This window comes from Dendrobates tinctorius, unplaced genomic scaffold (genome assembly GCF_039654945.1).
Source record: "Dendrobates tinctorius isolate UK_male_01 unplaced genomic scaffold, ASM3965494v1 ptg000159l, whole genome shotgun sequence".
Lineage (NCBI taxonomy): Eukaryota > Metazoa > Chordata > Amphibia > Anura > Dendrobatidae > Dendrobates > Dendrobates tinctorius.
In genome coordinates this window covers 2,673,067-2,695,227 of record NW_027361826.1, presented here as the reverse complement: position 1 = coordinate 2,695,227, position 22,161 = coordinate 2,673,067, and the positions used below count along the sequence as shown (strand labels likewise).

Sequence of the window (22,161 nt, the reverse complement as noted above, 5' to 3'; positions counted from 1 at the left end):
CTGGCCGGCACCCTGTTCCATTTTGTACGATTTGCACATATTTAGGGATACTGTTCACCTTGGTGCTCTTTTTGTGTCACTCTTGTTATGCCATTATGCCATTTTTTACCTGTGTTTCTAATAAAGATCTGTGATGTTTCTATCTATTTGGGATTCATGCACTGGTTTCTCTTTTGCTTTTTTTGTATCCTATCGGTAAAGTATACTAGAAGGTACAATTTACAATGCTCAAAGCTTCCAAATGAAGTTAATGGCAGTAAATAGTATCTGGGATGAGTTCCATAGTATCAAGAGTATACATAGTGCTAAGCTGCATGGTCACGACCACTGACCCCCAAAGGAAGAAGCTAATGCAAAACACATGTCAGGGCGCTACTCTGCAACCAGGTCATGTATACCTTTTGTTTCTAAGAGCTTTCCTCTCTCCCTCACCATCTACCTAACCGGCTAGCACTTATAGTGGCACCATGCACCTTAGCACTATGTATACTCTTGATACTACGGGACTTGTTTTTTCTAAGTTGACTCTCACAAGCACTAACCGTGCAAATATATGTCCTGAGAGAGTCTAACCCCTTTTCTTGATGTAATGAATATGGGTTAAAGTCACATAAGGGAAGTACTTTTTGCTCATTTTTACCACCTTTTCATCCTTTATATACAAAGAATTTTAATTACTTCTAAAGGTGATACCTAACATACCATTTACTGTGTTTGCAGATCCGTTTTGTAACATGTGTTTCCTATTGTTTACATTTTTTGTAATTTTTTGTTCAATAAAGATCTATCTATTTAAAAAAAAAATATTTGGCATTTGCTTCCGGATGTTTGTAGATATATATGTTTAATTGTGGAAGTGCCACTAATAGCTAGGCCATCTTTCATTTGCTTGTATAACATATATACAGCAGTCACAGTATCACCTATATAATGTATATACACCAATCTATATACATTATATAGGTGATACTGCTATATATACATTATATAAGTGATACTGCGACTATACACAGCAGTTTCAGTATCACCTATGTAATGTATATATAGCAGTCAAATTCGACTTCAAGCTTCCCCACAACAGTATCACGGACCTGCCTGTTGTGTTTCTTGGTCTTCATGATGCTCTCTGTGCTTCAAACAGAACCCTGAGACTATCACAGGGCAGGTGCATTTATACGGAGACCTGATTACACACAGGTGGATTATATTTATCATCATTAGTCATTTAGGACAACATTGGATCATTTTGAGATCCACAATGAACTTCTGGAGTGAGTTTGCTGCACTGAAAGTAAACGGGCCGAATAATATTGCACACCCCACTTTTCAGTTTTTGAATTTCCACAAAAATTTAAAAAAAAAACAATAAATTTCGTTCAACTTCACAATTGTGTCCCACTTGTTGATTCTTCACCAAAAATTTACATTTGGTATCTTTATGTTTGAAGCATGATATGTGGGAAAAGGTTGAAAAGTTCCAGGGGGCCGAATACTTTCGCAAGGCACTGTATATCACATTGAGAATACTACATATACATTATTTAGATGATACTACAACTGCTGTGTGTAGTCACAGAATCACTTATATAATGTATATACAGCAGTATCACCTATATAATGTATTTAGATTGGTGTATATACATTATATAGGTGATACTGTGATTATTGTATATATGTCATTTAGGTGACACTGCAATTATAGACAGCAGCCTATCTATATTACAGCAACTGCTTTGTATAATTGCAGTATCACCTATATAATGTTTGAGCGCCCCGCGGGGCCTGGGGGTACTCGGTACCAGGTCCGTCGACTTCCATGGCGGACGGTGTCACGGCGGCGGCGACCCGGTCCGTGGCCCAGAGGCATCCAGTACTAAAAATAGGGGAAAGTTGTGTGGTATTTATGTGGTAAAAATGAAAATAAAGTATTAGATGGTGAAATACGTGATGCCACCTGTGGTATTCTGGTCAGAGGTGACCAGCGCTGCGGTTTTGCTTCTCTGGGATGGATGTTGGGCGCAGCTATGATGTTGTAGCCCTCCACAGGTAGGGCTGTAGTCCAGGGCAAAGATGTTAAATAAATAGTAAAAGTGGCTGTAAACGTTGGGGTGCAGATAAATGAGAGAAAGACACAGAGAGGTGCAGTTTCTTTACCTTTTACTGGTAATAGGTTGCAGTCCGGAGTACCACATGCAGGTGATGGAATTGGTCCGGCTCGCCTGGAGGCATTCAGGGGATCCACCTTACCAGGTGGGGATTTAGGACCTTCCTTTCTGCGCTTTGTGTGTGGGTCTCCGCTGTATATAACTATGCTGCGACCCTCTATTCGTGATGGTTTCACTAACCTGTACGGCTGTCAGCGTGAGCCTATTCCATGGGTACCGTTCTCTTCACCGTCGGCCGCGGGCTCCTTATCCGCTGACGTGCCCTCAGGTGATTAAAATGCACAGGAATTTACAATCCCCTGTACTTTCAGATTTGGCTATCAGGGCGTACAGTTCCTGTCAGCCTAGGACTCTGATGTCCCTTTTCTCTTTATTAGTGCTTCACTCATGCGTCTGCTATATGCAGAATTTTAGCTTCCCTAGAGTCTCTTAGTCTCTGCTCTTGTCCTTTTCCTCTTGTCAGATCAGCTCCCTGTCATGAACTGACAGGATCTTCCAGAAAGATCCTTTTACCTCACGTTTAACTGTCATTCTTCCTCACAGCTCACAGCTGTTTCGTTTCCATGACAACTCCCTCAGCTGATTTCTAGCTGACTCACCAACCCCCTCTGCTGGCCAGAATTTATAAGGCATCTCCCTTTTCTGACATTCAGAGGAATTGTGATTTTTAATCTATGCTGCTTGGCATGGGGGTCCCTTTCTGTCTCCAAGCATGACTTTACCCATTAAAGGGAGGTAATGTCACTGTGACAACCGGACTCTGGGGTGTCACAATGTGTACAGAATGCTGTATATACAATATATAGGTGATACTCCTGTATATACAATATATAGGAAATACTGTGCCGTATCACCTATATAATATATAGAGATGTAGCAGTATGACCTATATAATGTACAGTGAGCATATCATCCTATAAAATGGAGAACGGGAGCACATAGCTCAAAAGAAAGAAAATAGTACAAAAAAATGACAAAAATGTACAAAAGTCTTTATTATTCAAATACTCACATACAAAAGGTATGGGCATATGTCTGGTGCACACAGATGCCTGCTTCGGTGCCATGTCCTCCAGGTCAGGGGCTCAGCCAACTCCCAGGCAAGGTAAAGTACACCTTTCCAGCACTCCTCCAACATGTGCCTTCTCTGAACGTCTCCACACTAGCGCCTAATCTGAAGTACTTGTAGTTGCGTATTAAACTCAAGTTCCTCCTTCTTGATGTTATTTAGAACTCTACTTGTACGGCAGACAGCTGTGGGGTACCACACCTCAGGAGGAGGTGCAGTACCTCTGTGGCGACTGAACCTTCAGGGGTGCCACATACCCCCCTGTTAAACACATCACATCCGCGAGCTGCAAGTGAAACAAAGGATGTTACATTAGGAACATACAAAAAAAATTTAAAATGCATTTTAAAAGGTGATCAATTTTTAAACTAAACTTCCCAATATGGGAGGCACTAATTCTTAAACGTTGCAGAACAAGTTAACAGACTACCTATAATTTTAACATTTTACTTAATTTAAAGTGCTATTGGCAGTAACCGTTGCTAAGAAGTTCACTACCAGTTCAGGGCCTACTATCCCTGCTGCAACATATTTTCCTTTATCATTCACATTTTCACATTCTGCTGTTTCTTCTAGACCCATAGATGAAAACCGCTGACTCTGGTTCGTCACCTGGATTCAAATTTTTATTCAAAGCCTCACATTTTTATTAAAGATTACTTCTAAACTACTTTCTGCAAAACATCCATTTCTAATACTGCAGCTAAACATTGCTACCAACATTTTCAAAAGGCACATTATAAAATACTTCACAATAAGACAGCAATAATTTTTGCAAGGGCTGGACACTGCTCCCAGCCGGGATTTCTTGCAGTGTCTCTGTAGCTGAAATAGAACTCGGGTCTAAGGTAGTCCTTGTTTAAGACTGTTCATGTAAAACCAAGAGAGAGCACCTTAAGAGGCGCAAACTATTTACAAGCAAAGTTTTTGGATCACTCCAAGTTCATGATCGCTCAGTTCAATAAAATGGGGCCGACTGGGCGAACTGGGAAAAACACAGAAAATGAGGGCACAACGGTGCCCATACCCTCCTGGCTAACAGTTCAGTTAGAAATGTACTTAGCGGTTTTGTCTCTTGCATGATGAAATGCGAGGATAACGAATCTCTGGTAGGGGAAATCCGTGACACCCATCAGCTGCTCAGGCTCCTCCACCGAGTTCAGAAGCCGCCGAATGGGATGCGTCTGCTCCAGCTTTGCTCTTTTCAGCAGGGACGTTTTCCACTTCTCCATCGCAGTCAGCTTAGCGTCTTGGAATTGAGAACACAACTCCTCCATTTGTTCCATGTGGAGTACCGGCCTGTTGCACGCGGTGGACGGAAACTCAGGGGTCAACCCGGTTGCAGGGGCGGCGGTCGTACCTGACGTTTCCCGGTGATGTTTTGGCTCCGGTGCAGGCACTGGACGGCAGTCGGTGGCAGCGGTGGTTGCTGGAGCTGCCTGGTCAGCGGGCAACGACTGGAGTGGAGCAGATGCTGGTTCAGGATCAGCTGAGGCCTCCGGTGGGACCTGCACGGCCGCGCCAGTTCCAGGCAGGAACACGGTCCCTGCTTCACATTCAGCTCCCGGGTCCTCAGGTAACTCCTCCAGGCAGGCAGTGCCCAGCGGTGGCAGCAGCGTGGAAGTGGTGATAGGAGCTGCCGATGGCATAGCAGCGGCCACGGGTTTCACAGGTGCTGTCTGGGGTGGAACTGGTGCAGCGGTGGCGGGTACCGGTGGTGGAGGTACTGTTTCTGTAGGCCCCTCCTGGGTGCACTGCCGGTCCAAGGTCCGCAGCTCTTCCTACTTCAGCTGCAGACTGCAGTTCAGCATGGCGATTTCTTCCTCCAGCTGCTGGCGGTCCATCACAGAAGCAGGGCCAGAGCCTTCGACTGCTGCGCCGGGGAAGGCAAGCTCCTCTTCCTCGCACCCTTCAGACCTCCGTCCTTCTTCAATCATGGCGTCCTGGCGTTCTTGCTTCTCTCTGGGCTCCTTTCCCGCCACAGGGGTTTGCTCCTCCTTCCTGGGGCGGCATCTTCTTCCTCTGCCTCCATACCAAGCCAGTATGCGAACCCCTCTGGGGGTGGACCATGTTGCTGTTGCATAGAAGTTCAGGCAGGGGAGGCCCAGGACAGTTCGCGCTCTTTTCTTAGGGCCACCCATGTTGTCACGCCATTCGTCACCGTGCCGGTGGCCATTTTGAGAGTCCATTTTACAGTCTATCATTTTGGTTCTTTTGCACATTCTCAGCAATTTTAAGTCCAATAAATCTTCAGCACACAGGACCCGGTGGTACCGGGCTTTGTCATCCTGTTCGTGACGCCAAAATTGGCTCGCTCCCAGAGGCCGTGGGGTACTCAGTGTCGGGCCTGTTGACTTCAATGGGAGATGTCACAGTGGCAATGACCCCGGTCCGTGGCCTCAGGCAGTCAATGTAAAAGGGGTAGAGCGATGGGGATAAAGTTGTTGAAATGATTTGTGATGCCACCTGTGCTTTCTGGTCAGATTGACCAGCGCTGCAGGGTTGCTTCTCTGGGACAGATGGTGTGATGCAGCAATGATGTTGAAGCTCCCCACAGGTGGAGCTGTAGTCCCAGGGCAGAGTAGCTGAGGTCGGCAAGTGGGGAGATGGTGTAAAGAAGTAGATGTAGCAGAGCCGGGTGTAAGGCGCAAGAATAAGTGGCGGACACAAGGGCATGTGGTTCCAAGGCTTTACTCACAGTCTGGTGCACACAGATGCCCGCTTCGGTGCCGTGTTCTCCAGCTCAGGGGCTCAACCAACTCCCAGGCAAGGTAAAGTACACTTTTCCAGCACTCCTCCAACATGTGCCTTCTCTGAATGTCTCCACACTAGCGCCTAATCTGAAGTACTTGTAGTTGCATATTAAACTCAAGTTCCTCCTTCTTGATGTTACTTAGAACTCTACTTGTACGGCAGACAGCTGTAGCCTGCTTCGGGGACTCCTTGCTATCATGTCCGGGCTCACCCACGTTGCTGTTGTGCCCCCAAGTCTTAGATGGGAATAAAGTGGTGACGACTTCTATTCCTCCGGTTTCTGCTGCAGGAACATCAGTATCCATACAAACTCGGGGCACGGGCCCCAGCCATGCGCTTCAAACTTGAGGAAGGGCTTTGCTCTGACCCTAGTCCTTAGTTCTCTTCTCTATACATTCCGTACTAAACTATCTTCCTTCTGAAGAATCAGGCTTTCTATGGCTCTTTCCTGTGCCAGCAGCTCCAGGTCACTGGAGTCTGCTGCAGCACTTCCTTCACTCCATCCCTCTCAGGGGATCTTTTCTCACAGACTGACCATTTCCTAATATTCTCCCGCTCTCTTGTGCAGTCTCACCTCCACCCACTTCCCAGGACTCTTCGTGTTCCAAGCAGGGAGCCACCAAGGTTGCCTGCTACACTACTGGTGTGCGTGTGGGATGTGAGTGTTGGAGTGTGGTCAGGTGTCTCCACCTTACCTGGATAGTGGGGTACCACACCTCAGGAGGAGGTGCAGTACCTCTGAGGCGATTGAACCCTCAGGGGCGCCACACATAAATAACCACAAACTACAACAGGACGAGAATAAGAGGGGTAGGAAACTAGGTGGCACTGGTCACATTGAGCCTCTCATACTTTTTACTGGTGTATAATCATATGCCCTGAGCACCCCCATAAAGTGGGTCAGCCCCAGACAACAGGGTACAAACAAATCACTATAACTATCAGTTCAAGTGGACAATTATATACATAAAGTTAATGATGTCCCCATGCCAAAGAGTGCGGAGGATCAGAATACACTGAGGAGACCAGAGCAGCGCGGTATGGGGAGAAGAATTACTGTATATGGGGCCCATTATGCTGTATGAGGTAATATATGGTGCCCATTATACTGTATGAAGTAATATATGGGGCCCATTATGCTGTATGAAGTAATATATGGGGCCCATAATACTGTATGCAGTAATATATGGGGCCCATAATACTGTATGAAGCATTATGTGGGGATAGGGGATGACTTTGTTTGTTGTGGATCTGACCGCTGGGACCCCATGATCCTGGAAAATGTAGCTTTGAAGAGCACCATGTAAATGGAGCTGTGGTCAATCATACGCACTGTGGTGCCATTCACATGTGGCTCATCAAATAACTCCTTTAAGATAGTGATGAGGGGACGACAAAGTATAGCAAAAATTCACTGATCGGGGCTGATGAGTGTTATAGTTTGTGGGCTAGTGGGATTTGTGTGGCATGGCTGCTTTTTCGTCCCAGTCCGGCCCTGTGCCAGGCCTACCATTGCCATTAATGACCCTCGTTCTGGATACTTCTGTGTTGTTCTTGTATGTGCGTGTGATGGCACTGACATCCTTTTGTTTGGACACATTTTTTTTTTCTATTTATCTAAATCAAAATGTCCACTATTGTACTCAGTTTTACAGGATAGATATAAAAATTTACTTTGTGTGTGAGAGGGGGGCATCATTTTGCTGTTCGCCCCAGGCAGCAGAGAGGTTAAGTTCACCCCTGGATGAGATGATATTATGTTCAGCCTCATACCCTGATGAAGCCAGTCTAGCTGGTGAAACATGTCGGGAAGACTTAGGAGTCAATTTTAATAGCTAGTTAGTTGTGTATAAACAAATTCTGAATGAGGGTAGTGGTAGCGGCTGCACCAATTCCCATTACTAAACAAATACAGTGGGGAAAAAAAAGTTTTTAGTCAGCCACCAATTGTGCAAGTTCTCCCACTTAAAAAGATGAGAGAGGCCGGTAATTGACTTCATAGGTAGACCACAACTATGAGACTCAAAATGAGAAAACAAATCCAGAAAGTCACCTTGTCTGATTTGGCAAGATTTGTTTTTCAAATTTTGGTGGAAAATAAGTAACGTTTTCTGTAAGTCTTCACAAGGTTGGCACACACTGTTGGTGGTATGTTGGCCCATTCCTCCATGCAGATCTCCTCTAGAGCAGTGATGGTTTGGGCCTGTCGCTGGGCAACACACACTTTCAAATCCCTCCAAAGGTTTTCTATGGGGTTGAGATCTGGAGACTGGCTAGGCCACTCCAGGACCTTCAAATGCTTCTTACGAAGCCACTCGTTTGTTGCCCTGGGATCACTATCATGCTGAAAGACCCATCCACGTTTCATCTTCAATGCCCTTGCTGATGGAAAGAGGTTTGCACTCAAAATCTCATGATACATGTCCCTATTCATTCTTTCATGTACACGGATCAGTCGTCCTGGTCCCTTTGCAGAGAAACAGCCCCAAAGCATGATGCTGCCACCCCCATGCCTCACAGTAGGTATGGTGTTCTTTGGATGCAACTGAGCATTCTGTCTCCTCCAAGTAAGACGAGTTTTGTTTCTACCAAATAGTTCTACTTTGGTTTCATCAGACCATATGACATTCTCCCAATACTCTTCTTGATAATCCAAATGCTCACTAACAAACTTCAGACAGGTCCAGACATGTACTGGCTTAAGCAGGGAGACACGTCTGGCTCTTCTGGATCTGAGTCCCTGGCGGCATAGTGTGTTACTGATGGTAGCCTTTGTTATGGAGGTCCCAGGTCTATGCAGGTCATTCACTAGGTCCCCCTGTGTGGTTCTGGGATTTTAGTTCACTGTTCCTGTGATCATTTTGACCCCATGGGGTGAGATCTTGCGTGGAGCCCCAGATTGAGGGAGATTATCAGTGGTCTTGTATGTCTTCCATTTTCTTATTTTTGCTCCCACAGTTGATTTCATCACACCAAGCTGCTTGCCTATTGCAGATTCAGTCTTTCCAGCCTGGTGCAGGGCTACAATTTTGTTTCTGGTGTCCTTCATCAGCTCTTTGGTCTTCACTATAGTGGAGTTTGGAGTGTAACTGTTTAAGGTTGTGAACAGGTGTCTTTGATACTGATAACAAGTTCAAACAGGTGCCATTGCTACAGGTAATGAGTGGAGGACAGAGGAGCCTCTTAAAAAAAAGTTACAGGTCTGTGAGAGCCAGAAATCTTGCATGTTTTTAGGTGACAAATTGCTTATTTTCCACCATAATTTGCAAAATAAATCTTGCCAAATCAGACAAGGTGATTTTCTGGATTTGTTTTCTCATTTTGACTCTCTTAGTTGTGGTCTACCTATGATGTCAATTACAAGACCTCTGTTAGGGCTGGCGGAACGCACCAAATAATAAAGATGGTAATAAGGTGCGTTCGCAGCCCGGGCTCCACCGTGCAGGGGTGGTAACCTGCAGCTCAGCAATTGCGGATGCTATATGGCGTTATACTATAAGAACACACGCGGGTTATCATCACCCGGTGTGTACAGGGGCAGACTCTGTTGCTTCAAAGAGCCGCACTACCGCTGAACATAAACGCCAGAGCCTGTTTGTGCTCATAGAGCTCGGCTAAAAGAGCGCACAGTGTACGGCCACAGAACGCTACCCCAAGGACACGGGGTTAGAGTCCCTCTAGGCCCACTGAGCGTGCGGCGTCGCTGCCACGAGCGCCGCTAAAGACGCTGGCAGAGGAGTGTGGAGCGCGTGCACTGAGGCGTGCTGGATCACTGGTGAGGACCAATGCCTGACTCAAACCCTGACCTACCTACACCTAAGCCTGGGCACTAGCAGGCTAGGCTGCACAACACATGCATACCAAGGGTAGGGGTTTCATAATGAGTCAATCACCAGATACATTCATACGTGCATACATCTCTCACACCTCATAGTCTGTAAATACAGTCTATCCTAGGGCATGGGCGAGTGGCCATGTGAACCTTTTATAGCCATGGGCGTCCGGGACCTTCACGGCTTCTCAAATGGGCCAATCCGAACACGAACAGGACCTGAGCACGTGACCCTCGATCTCCAATGGGAGATCACTCCACGGGCATGCTCAGTGGCCCGACATGAGGACTTAGTCCCTGGAGAATCTCGCTGATGAGCAGCATGCATTGTTATAGCTGTGCCAGAGGTGGCAGCAGCAAGCAAACCCATGGAGTTGGCCTGGACAGAGCGCCGGGACTGACGAATTTGCTGAGCAGGCTCCACTGTGGCTGAAGAAGAATAGGAGACCGCTGGGTGCAAGGCTCTGGATTCCTGCTGTGTAGTGGCAGGAACCTGATGCCTAACAACCTCTCTCATTTCTTTAAGTGGGTGAACTTGCACAATTGGTGGCTGACTAAATACTTTTTTCCCAACTGTACAGTACTATAAAGGACACCGGATATAAATCCAGTGGATTAGATAGGTTACTTAATAATATCCTGGTGATGGATATACGCTAACTTAGCAAATTTTTAATAGACCTTTATTAGTTTGACTAAAAGTTATGTTTTATTATAGTCTTTAGTTAGGGTCTAATTGCCTATGGCAAACTGTTAATCAAAAAATATTATGTGCTCCAAAATGATACCAAAAATCTGCAACTCGTCCCTCAAAAAATAAGCCCTCATGAAGCTCTTTTCTCCAAACAGTAAAAAAGTTACAGCTTTCAGAATGTGGTGACAAAAAATAACTTTTTATAAACAAGCATTTTTACTGTGTGATAGCAGCAAAACCTAAAAAGAAGTATATAAACCTGGTATCGCTGTAATCGCACCTGCCCAAAGAATAAATCCACCTTATCATTTATACTGCACGGTGAACTGTGCAAACATAAAAATAAGATCTACTCTTGTACTGCTGTCTATTTGTTCATTCTACCTACAAAAAAATTAGAATAAGGCTCAGCTCACATTTATCCTGACCTCTCCGCTGAGCGCTTACATCGGGGTTTCCATTTAAATTCCCCCAAACCGCGATTCAGACAAAACCCCAGACGGAACCACTCACTTATGAGGCAAATGGAGTCACTTTGGACTGGTCTGTGTTCGGGCGGTGTCCCATCATTTTAGGCATCTTTTTAGCGCACAAGTGTGGGTGACCACAGATCTGTGCACACCTAAAAAGATGGATACCACCAGTGCAGTGTCTCCATCTGCCTCAGTATGGTGGGTGGTTCTGTTGGGGGTGTTGTCTGATTACATTTTTGTGGTATTTGCATGGAAACCTAGAGGTAAATGTTCAGCGTAGAACACAAAAACACAAAACAAGCCCCCCTCAGCTCGGTCATCTGTCACTGGAACTATAGGGGGTTCCCATGTTACTGGTAGAACAAAGACTCTGGAAAAGCGACATGGCTCCCTCTCCCAAATTCAAACGCCCCCTCCTTCTGACTTCCACTGTGCCCAAACTACAGTAAGCGGCCACATGTTTGGCATTATTGTAGTGGAGAGAGAGCACTTAGCAATTTACAGGGTGTATGTCACCAGAAGCACAAGCTGGGCACAATTTATGGGGGTGCTACATTATATGGGGGCTCTACACTGTATGGGGACACCATGTATGGGTACTAGACTGGCAGATTTGCAATTTACCAGAAAAAAAGCCTGGCGTGGATGTTACAAAATAGTCACTGCAGCCGTAGATAAATTCAATGAGAGGTGCAGTCTCTACAATGGAATCACTTTTGATTTTCTGTTGTTCTGGCACCTTTGGGGCTCAGCAAATGTTGCCCGCAAACTGTTCTGGCAAAATCTGTGCTCCAAAAGCTAAATAGCGCTCCTTCCTTCTCAGCCCTGACATGTGGACTAACAGTAATCTCTGACAACATATGGAGCAGCACCGTGTTCGGGTGAATTTGCACAATAAATTGTGGGGTCTAGTTTCACCTATTAACCCTTGTGTACTTGACAAATTTGCAGCGAATACAGAAATTACATTTGTACCACTAAAAAGTTCTATTTCCACGTGTTCCATGTTATAAAATTCTGTGAGGCATCTATGGGATCAAAATACTCACTACACCCCTAGATGAATTCCTTGAGGGGTCTAGTTTCCAATGTGACATGGCATTCACAATCTATTATAGGCAAATAGCGCTCTTTCCTTTCCTAGCCCTGCCGTATGCCCAAACAAACGTATTTCACCACATATGGGGTATAGTCACATTCAGAACAAATTGCACTACAAATTATGAGGTCCACTTTTTCCTATTATCCATTGGGAAAATTACAAATTTGGGGCTAAAACATTTGTGAAAAAAATGAAAATCTTCATTGTGATGACCTAATGTTATTAAATTCTGTGTAGTACCTGTGAGTTCAAAATGCTCACTATACCCCTGTATAAAATTCTTGAGGGGTGTAGTTTCCAAAATGGGGTCACTAGTGGTTTTTTTCACTGTTTAGGAATATCAGAGGCTCTCCAAATGTGACATGATGCCCGCAGACCATTCCATCAAAATCTGAGTTTGAAAACATCATTCCTTCCTTTCCGAGCCCTGACATGCGCCCAAACAGTGTTTTCCTCCACAAATGGAGTGTCGGCGCACTCAGGAGAAATTGCACAAATTTTTGGGTCCATTTTCTCCTGTTACCCTTGTGAAAATAAAAAAAAATGGTGGCTAAAAGTACATTTTTCTGGGTAAGGTGATTTTGTATTTTCACAGCTCCTGGTTATAAACTCCTGTGAAGCACTTGGGGGTTCAAGGTGCTCGTGGTACATCTAGATAAGTTCTTTGAGCAGTCTAGTTTCCAAAATGGAGTCACTTGTGGGGTGTTTCCACTGTTTAGGCACATCAGGGACTCTTGAAATGTAACATGGCATCTCATTTCCAGACATTTTTGGATTCAAAGAAGTCAAACGGTGCTCCTTCACTTCTGAGCCCTGCAGTGCACCCAAATAGTAGTATTCCCCCACATATTGGGTATCAGCATACTCAGTAGAAATTGTACAATAAATTTTGGGGTCCATTTTCTCCTGATATTCTTGTGTAAAATGTGATTTTTTTTATTTTCACTGCTCTACACTATAAACTTCTGTGAAGCACCTGGGGGTTGAAGGTACTCACCATGCATCTAGATACATTCCTTAAGGAGTCTAGTTTCCAAAATGGGGTTACTTGTTGGGGGTTTCTGCTGTTTTCACATGTCAGGGGGCTCTTCAAATGTGACATGGCATTCACAATCTATCCCAGGCAAATAGTGCTCATTCCTTTCCTAGCCCTGCCGTATGCCCAAACAAACATATTTCACCACAAATGGTGTATCATCACGTTCAGGACAAATTGCACAACTTATTATGAGGTCCATTTTCTTCTATTATCCATTGGGAAAAATACAAATTTGGGTCTAAAACAACATTTTCATGAAAAAATTAACATTTTCAATGTGACGACCTAATTTCATCAAATCCTGTGTAGTACCTGTGGATTCAAAATTCTCACTATACCCCTGGATAAAATCCTTGAGGGGTGTAGTTTCAAAAATGGGGTCACTTGTGTTTTTTTTTCATTGTTTATGAACATCAGAGGCTCTCCAAACGAGACATGATGCCTGCAGACCATTCCATCGAAATCTGAGTTCCAAAACATCATTCCTTCCTTTCCGAGCCCTGGCATGCAGCCAAACAGTGGTTTTCAAAACAGTAGAAACTCCCCACAAGTGACACCATTTTGGAAACTAGACTCGTCAAAGAACTTATCTAGATGTATCATGAGCACCTTGAATCCCCAGGTGCTTCACAGAAGTTTATAACGTAGAGCTGTGGAAATCCAAAATCATTTTATTCAGAAAAATGTACTTTTAGCCCCAAATATTTTTATTTTCATAAGGGTAGCAAGAGAAAATGGAACAAATTTTAGGGTCCATTTTCTCCTGTTACCCTTGTGAAAATAACAAATTTGGAGCTAAAGTATAATTTTGTGAAAAAAGTTAAATGTTCATTTATTCCTTCCACATTACTTTAGTTCCAGTGAAGCACGGGATGGGTTAATAAACTTCTTGAATGTGGTTTTGAGTACTTTGAGGCATGTAGTTTTTATAATGGTGTCACTTTTGGGTGTTTTCCGTGACTTACTGTATGCCCCCCAAAGTGACTTCAAATGTGATGTGGCCCTTAGAAAAATGGTTTTGTAAATGTTGTTGTAAAAATGAGAAATTGCTGATCAACTTTTAACCCTCTTAACTTCCTAATAAAAAAAATGTTTGTAACATAACATTTCTGGTTAAAAGGCATAAAAATAAAAATTAGAAAATTGCAAAATTTTCAAAATTTTCAATATTTTCACAAATAAACGCAAGTCATATTGAACAAATATTACCACTATTATGAAGTACAATATGTCATGATAAAACAATCTCAGAATCAGTGGAATACATTGAAGCGTTCCAGAGTTATTACCACATAAAGTAACACTGGTCAGATTTAAAAAATTTGCCTGGTCATTAAGGGTGTGTTTCCACATTCCATTTAGGCAGTGCTTTGGACGCAGCTCCGTCCAAAGCACTGCTAGCTTTTGTATGCGCCCTGATTCCACATGTGTTCATTGCACCATGCGGAATCACTGCATCCTATATGTATAGGATGCAGTTGTGGGAAGAAGGGCCCCGCCGAGTGTCCGGGCAGGAACCAAGGGGACAGTCACCTAGGTTCCAAGGGAAACTGTTCCCGTGGGACAGAGTTCAGGGACAGACCGTTGAGATGGACAGATGGGCTGGGAGAGGAGCCAGTATAAAAGGGGCAGGGAACGCTAGTCACCGGGAGTCAGCAGACTGGGACAGAAGCAGCAGGAGGCCGTGGGAGCGACTTGTCAGAGCCAGGAGAGACATTCCTCGAGGACATCAGAGGGACGGCGCCCAGATGACCGTCCAAGAGCCGCTGTCCCGCTTCTGCCTGAGGTCGCTGCCGCCTTACCTCAGCCCGCGGCCGCTGCCACCTCGCCTCTGCCCGCGGTTGCAGCCTGCCCGCGGTCGCTTGCGGCCATTGCTGCCTCGCTCCGACCCGCGGCTGCGGCCTGTCTCCCGCCACCCGTGGCCACCCTGCTCCTACCCGTGGCCGAGGCAAGCCCACTGCCGCCGGCCACCACTGTCCTGCTCGGGTCCGCGGCAAGGGCGGGGCCGTTGCTCGCCACGGATTCCCCGTCGCAGCTGGTAGCTGCGCAGGTGGCCTGCCCTTCGCCACCCCACATCTCTGCCGCTTGCTCCAGTCTGGGGGCTGCGACCCTGCCGTCCAAGGACTCCTCCGGGGCCTGTGGTGCTCCAGTGTCATCGGAGCGCTGGAGCGCTCGAAGACTTCGTCAACGCTTCAGCAACTGGGCCCAGCGACTGCTACGCCGAAAGCCCACCATCCCGAACGGCGAGGGACATCTGGACGGCTAAGTTAACTATATAATTAAGGACCCGTAGTCGGCCATACCGCGGCCCTATAGTGACCGGCTCTTGCCGGACTTAGTCGTGTTTTACCCCGTTTGTGTTTGCTTGTATAGAGCCCCTGCGAGGGCAATTCTTGTTACCCCTTTGTTTGGTTAGGCTACAACTGAGGACAGTTACCTCTAGGCCTATAAACATTAATACTAAAAGCACTAAACCGTCTTGCGCCTCGTCACTGCGTCCTGCGTACCTGCGAGTACCACATTTGGCGTAGTCAGCAGGATGTAGTCTCCGAGCACAGATGGCGGTGCGCCTGACCAAAGTGGGGCCATGGGTGCTGCTGATAATGGGGGCCCCCGCTCCAGCCTCTCTCTGGGGGCTATGCTGAGTAATTTGCCCCGGTTTTCTGGCTCCGATACACTGTTGTGGAGCTGGACAGAGCGTATGCAGGGCCTTTTCCGCATGCATCCGATGACCCCCGATTTAGAGGCCGAGGTGGCCCTCATGGCACTAGGCAGGGAAGCCCAGAAGTCAGTGATGCTGAGACCCCCGGGGCACCGCAACACCTTTGCCAGGGTCTTGCAGATTCTGTAAGGAACCCATGGGGATCCAACAAATGTGGGAGAGTTGAGGACGCGGTTGTTTAGTTGGCTGCAGGGGGAGGGAGAGACCATCACCCAGTACATGAACGCTGTCCAAGAGCTATACGTAGCCATAGAGCGGAAGGACGAAATAGGGGTAGGGCCCATCGACATTACCCTGCGTGACCTGTCAGTGACCGGACTCCGGGACCTGTTAATCAAGCAGGCATTGCGGGAGCAGATCCAAGTGAATCCACGCATTGCCTTCTCTGAAGTGGGGAGTCAGGCCCGGGTGCGAGAGCAGGAGCAGGGGATGACGGTTCCCGTGGGGAAGGCCCGGAGCATGGAGGCTTCCGTAAGCGTTGTCGGAGAGCCTCAGTGGATTGAAGAAATGAGACAAGAGTTGAAGAGTATCCGGGGCGAGTTAGCCGAAGTGAAGAAGAGAACGGAGCCCGTGCCCGGCTGGCCTGGCAACCATCCTGGGCCTTGGGGGCCTCGCAATACCCGGGGTGGTCGGGCCTCACTGCCCGAGGTTATGAGTGTGGAGAACTGGGCCACTTCACACGAGAGTGTCCACGGCGTGGGAGATACCCACCCCAGCGGACATTAAACTAGAGGGCTCCGGGCATGGGGGATGCCGCTCGGAGCCAGAAGCCACAACAAGGGGAGGTGGAAGTCCCGAAGATCTGGTCGCTAAGTGCCCAATAGTGTCGGCCGAAGTCGAGGGTCATGCTGTACGGTGCCTAGTGGATACGGGGTTGCAAGTAACGACCATGTCTGCAACTTACTTCCGGCAGAACTTCCCGGAAGCGGCAAGACCCCAGTGGGGGTCCATGATACGACTAGTAGCCACAAACCAACTGCCAGTGCCTGTTGCTGGAGTGGTGTGGCTCCAGATGACGCTGTGTGGGAAATCTCTCGGCCACCAGGGAGTGGTTCTAACCCAAAGAGAAACTAACGACCACCATCCAGTTATCTTGGGCATGAACATACTGTGGGAGTTCAGCAATCTACTCCTCAACGACCCCACGCAGGAGACCCTGAGCCAGTGGGGTTCTCGCACGGCCCAAGGGCAGGTCTTCCAGCGGTTGGTGCGGGAGGCGCGAGTGCTCCAGGAGTCCCAGGAGGGTGAGGCGCTGGGCAAGGTCATTGCGCCGGTGGCTCCCCCGCTCGTGCTTCCAGGGCAGACGGTGGTGGCCCTGCCGATCCGCACCCCGATGCCACTGGAGGGCGTGGAGGTGCAGGTGGAACCATACTTCTCGGAGCGCCTGCACCCTGGCATACTGGTAGCCCACTCCCTGGCCACAGTGCGGGAATAGACCGTCCTGGTGCGTTGTGTCAACCTGTAAGACCAAGATATCGCCTTGAAGTCCCGGTCTGAAATGGCCAAACTAGTGAGGCCCTTGGAAGAGATGCTGCCGGACCCCGCGGTCCAGTTGAAAGTGCAACCCGAAGATCCTTGGTCGGTAACGGTACGAACGCTACAGACTGCCTTATCCCCGACCCAGGAGAAAGTTCGAGCTATCCTGGAGAGAATGCGGGCCGAACTCTCCGGCCTAGCGTCAGCCCAACTTCTCCAGGTGGAGACACTTCTCGGACAATATTACGGTGTCTTCGCCAGCCATGAGGATGACTTCGGGTGTACCACGGCCATCACACACGGGATTCCCACGGCCGGAGCGGCCCCCATCCGGGAGCGATATCGGCAAATACTACAGCAGCTATACCAGGAAGAGAAAACCCTATTAGCTCAAATGCTTCGGAAGGGGGACATACGAGAAAGCCAGAGCCCCTGGGTGGCCCCCATTGTACTGGTTTGCAAAAAAGACGGCACTCTGGGTTTTGTGTGGATTACCAAAAGTTGAACGCTTGCACCATCAAGGACTCGTATCCGCTGCCCCGCATAGAAGAGTCTCTGTCCGCTTTGGGGAATGCGACATACTTTTCGACTCTGGACCTGGCCAGTGGGTACTGGCAGGTGCCGATGTCGGAGGAAGACAGAGCCAAGACGGCATTTATCCTTCCCATGGGACTGTTCGAGTTTAATTGGATGCCGTTCGGGCTGACCAATGTCCCAGGAACCTTCCAGCGGTTGATGGAGCGGTGTCTGGGAGACCTCAACTTTGAAGCCACGTTGATATACTTGGACGATATTATCATCTATTCTGCCACGTTCGAGGACCACCTGCGGCGGTTGGGGCAGGTGCTCGGCCGGCTGCAGAAGTACGGGTTGAAGGTAAAGCCCCAGAAATGCCACCTGTTCCGCACCCAAATCGAATATCTGGGGCATATCGTCTCGGCGGAAGGTGTCAGACCGTCCATGGAAAAAGTTGCTGCCATTCAGGCACGGCCTACCCCCGAGACGGTGAAAGACGTGCGGGCCTTCTAGGGGTTGGCCGGCTACTACCGTCGGTTCGTAAAGAATTTCGCATGCCGAGCCCTGCAGGACCTGCTGAAGGGGACTCCAGCCGGGGCAAATGGACGGAAGGTCCAGTGGCAGCAACCACAGGAGGATGCGTTTCAAGATCTCAAAGCTGCCCTCTCGAACGCCCCGATATTGGCATATGCTGATTCCTCGCAACCGTTCATCCTGCATACCGACGGGAGCCTCCAGGGACCAGGAGCTGTATTGTCACAGGTGCAGGACGGCCGAGAGAAAGTGATCGCCTACGGGAGCCAGTCACTGCACGACTCCGAACGCAACCCGGACAATTACAACTCCTTTAAGCTCAAGCTCCTCGCGGTAGTGTGGGCAATGACGGAGCGGTTTGCAGAGTACCTGGCGGGCTCCGAGGTGGTAGTGCGGACTGACAACAACCCACTAGCCCATTTGGAGAATGCCAACCTGGGGGCTCTGGAGCAGCGAAGATGGCTCGGATGGCCAAGTTCAACTACAGGATCATCTACAAAAGAGGGGCTGAAAATGGGCACCCTGACGCACTCTCCAGAATCTGACACACCACCCCAGGGAAGAATCGAGACGACGAATTAGAAGGAGAAGAGACGCTGTTCGACCTCACCACCGCCGCACTTACAGCCAATGCATAAGAATCGCCTCATTCGGAACCCTTAGGGAGAGTGCTGGAACAGCCGCGCGACCAGTGGATCCAACAGCAACAGGAAGATGGAGAGATTGGACTCCTACGTCGATGGGTGGCCACTGGCAAACTGCCCACTGGCTCACAGCGACAGACTATGACCCAGGATATGTTGCTGATGTTGCGTCAGTGGGAAAAGCTAGTCATCAAAAAGGGACTTTTATATCGGTAAGCCGTGTCACAAACAACATCTGCTACCATATGGCAGGTGATCATGCCCGGAGCCCACCTCAGCCAGCTGGCTCGGGAAGCCCATGGAAAGGGGGCTCACTTCGGTGCTCAAAAGACTTAGCAATGGTTGCAGCAGATAGTGTACCATCCACGCTTACACGCTGCTGTAAAAGAAGTTTGCCGAACCTGCCGCCCGTGCGAGCTTGCTAAACCTCCCGCGCAACGAGCCCTCGTACAGACAATTGTAACATCAGCTCCCCTTGAGCTCCTCATGGTGGACTATCTAACCATAGGTCCGGCCTACCAGGGGTATGAACATTGCCTCGTTATGGTGGATCATTTCCCCAAGTTCACCGTGGTCACCCCCACCCGAGACAAAACAGCGGAGTCGGCTGCCTGCGCAATTTGTAAAAACTTTATCCAAGTGTATGGCTGCCCGCAACGAATACACTCGGACCAAGGAGCGTGCTTCCTAGGAAGAGTCATGGAAGAACTACATCATCTCTACGGTATCGATAAGTCTCGGACTACACCATACGACCGGCAGGGAAACGGAGCCTGCGAGTGATTCAATCGGACACTAATCCAAATGCTGCATACCCTGGAGAGCGACCAAAAGGCCCGCTGGCCTGAATATGTCCCTGAGCTGGTGTGGGTATATAATAAAAGGGTGCACCGAGTGACTGGTTACATCCCCTACTCATTGCTGTTCGGAGGGGAAGGAAAAGGAATCACGGAAGTGGAGTTAGACCCGGAGGAACCCCAGCCCCGGACCGGAGTGTCCTCGTGGGTCCGAAACCACCGGCACCGGCTGCAGACCCGCCACCGAATTGTCCATAGCAAGCTCCAGGATATAGAACAACCGGCGGGAACGCTGCCTCCACCAATTGACTTCCAAACTGGGGATCGGGTACTCGTGCTAGATCAACGCCCCCAAAACAAGTTAGAACTACGGTGGGAGGAGAACCCATACCGAGTGTTGCGCCCTGACGGGCCTGTGTATGTAATACAATCCAAAGGGAACGACGCACCTCTCACTTGTGTTGTGCACTGTAACATGTTACGGCCTTGTGCGTCCACTGATCCCCTACAACCCGAACCGATCCCGCAGGTCCCTGACCCCCTGCCCACGGTCTGGGACCTGGACAATGAAGAGGACCCCCCAACTGCATCCGCGGGTCACCCAAGTATTAACACCACAGTGGACCCGGGCATCCCACCAGAATCGACTATCTTACCACCATCCACCACCCCAGAAGACTCCATCGACGCTCCGAGCGATTAACAGCTGGCAAACCCCCTGAACGTTACGAACAGGACCAGTTCGTATGGCGACAAGGACTGCCGTCTCGAAAGGCTAACGCGAGTCTACTAAAACCCTCACCCGAGGACTGGCGAGCATACAGGACGGGGGAGTGTGGGAAGAAGGGCCCCCGCTGAGTGTCCGGGCCGGAACCAAGGGGACCGTCACCTAGGTTTCGGGGGAAATTGTTCCCGGGGGACAGAGTTCAGGGACGGACCGTTGAGATGGACAGATGGGCTGGGGGAGGAGCCAGTATAAAAGGGGCGGGGAACGCTAGTCACCGGGAGTCTTCTATTTGTCCGTGATACCAGCCAGAATACACGGTAATGTGTCAGGAGCGTACACCGCTAAACGGTGCCTGTATGGAAAATTGTCAAGCTCCGTGTATTTGTATACGGACTGACACACGCTGTCTCTGTCTAGTTTTGACTGTAATCAAACAGATATACGAAACTGTTTGAAAAACGGACACGACTCTAAGGTGTAGGTCTGGAAAAACGGACAAACTCCTCGTTTTTTTTTCCAGAGTCACACACAGGTAGCTTCTATTTGTCTGTGATACCAGACGGAATACACGGCAATGTGTGAGGAGTGTACACCACTGTACGGTGTGTGTATGTAAAATTGTCAAGCGCCGTGTATTTGTTTATGGACTGACACACGCTGTCTCTGTCTAGTTTTCACTGTAATCAAACAGATATACGAAACTGTTTGAAAAACGGACACAACTCTAAGGTGTAGGTCTGGAAAAACGAACAAACTCCTCGGCTTTTTCTTCCAGAGTCACACCCAGATAGTTTCTATTTATCCGTGATACCAGCCGGAATACACGGTAGTGTGTGAGGAGCGTACACCGCTAGACGATGTGTGAAAAAATGAATGCTCAGTAACTCACCAGGACAAAATAATAAAATTTGGAGTGCTTTGAAAAAAGCAGTTTGAACAGCAGTGTGCACACAGCAATGCAGCTAGCAGGTAGCCTTAAAAGGCAGATACAAAAAATCCAAGACAATAGTGCTTATTATATCCCAGTATGTTAGTTATAATGAACCAATTTCTACGCACAAATGGACAAATTGAAAGGACAACTAACCAAATCAAACTATGAAAAACCGAACAAATATCCAATAAAATTTTTTTTATTATTATGGTAATTAAAACATGTACAGAAATACAAGAAATTTTTATTTATGATGAATGGGGGGTGAGATCCCAATACCAAAAAACGAAATACTAGAAACCAATAGGTATAAAAATAGAGATATAGTAACAAATAATAAACAATGAATACTAAATAGTATGGCCATTCATATTTTACTACAACCCAGTGTCAATATAATAGAAATAAATATATGGTTCCACAATACACATTTATATACTGTAAAATAACGCCAATGTAGTAAGGGTTACTAAACTCCATATGCACAAGTGTGCCGTAAACTGAATAGCCATGCTGTATTATATATAACTAACAATAGCACATGTTAGCAGAGATGTTAATTAAGTACCTCATATCAGGGTTAATGAACTTCACCTCTATGTGCACAAGTGTGCTGCAGACTTAATGGCCGTACCATACTATATGCAAATATCAAAGACACAAAATTGCAGAAATGCCAATAA

General features: G+C 47.7%; 1 long non-coding RNA gene across 1 annotated transcript in view; it reads right to left on the bottom strand.

Annotated features, from left to right (window-relative positions):
- Nucleotides 1-3,141: 3,141 nt before the first annotated feature.
- Nucleotides 3,142-22,161, bottom strand: part of LOC141052237 (uncharacterized) — a 63,170-nt gene continuing 44,150 nt past the window's right edge. The window contains exon 2 of the long non-coding RNA XR_012220759.1: nucleotides 3,142-3,520. This is a non-coding gene — a long non-coding RNA (uncharacterized lncRNA). The remainder of the gene's footprint in view (nucleotides 3,521-22,161) is intronic.